The sequence below is a fragment of the Propithecus coquereli genome, unplaced genomic scaffold (genome assembly GCF_000956105.1).
Source record: "Propithecus coquereli isolate 6110/MARCELLA unplaced genomic scaffold, Pcoq_1.0 Scaffold163, whole genome shotgun sequence".
Classification (NCBI taxonomy): Eukaryota; Metazoa; Chordata; class Mammalia; order Primates; family Indriidae; genus Propithecus; species Propithecus coquereli.
In genome coordinates this window covers 1504562-1504904 of record NW_012140858.1, presented here as the reverse complement: position 1 = coordinate 1504904, position 343 = coordinate 1504562, and the positions used below count along the sequence as shown (strand labels likewise).

Genomic DNA, 343 nt, shown 5'->3' with positions numbered 1-343 from the left:
GCCTCCCAGAGTGCTAGGATTACAGGCGTGAGCCACCTTGCCCGGCCTAAACACAAGCTCTTTAAGTGAGTCTCCATCACGGTCTGACCCTTTGAGTCAGGAAGTAAAGATCACCACAGTCAACCTTAACACCAAGAAAGTTAAAATCTAGGACAAAATTGAAGTTAGAGAACTTTCAAGTATTGTTCTTCCATAACAAAATTTAGAAACAAATGACTAAGAAGGAATATTTGCAACCCAGTTAATAGGAAAAAAGTTTACATTCCTAATATATAAAAAAGTTTTATAAATTGATAGAAAAAAGACAACCTAATAGAAGAATGGGCAAACTATGAATAGATAT

The 343-nt window shown here is 35.6% G+C and overlaps 1 protein-coding gene across 1 annotated transcript in view; it reads left to right on the top strand.

Moving 5' to 3' along the window:
- Window positions 1-343, top strand: part of LOC105807708 (chromosome unknown open reading frame, human C9orf84) — a 128942-nt gene that overhangs the window by 125243 nt on the left and 3356 nt on the right. The gene's annotated exons all lie outside the window — the stretch shown is intronic.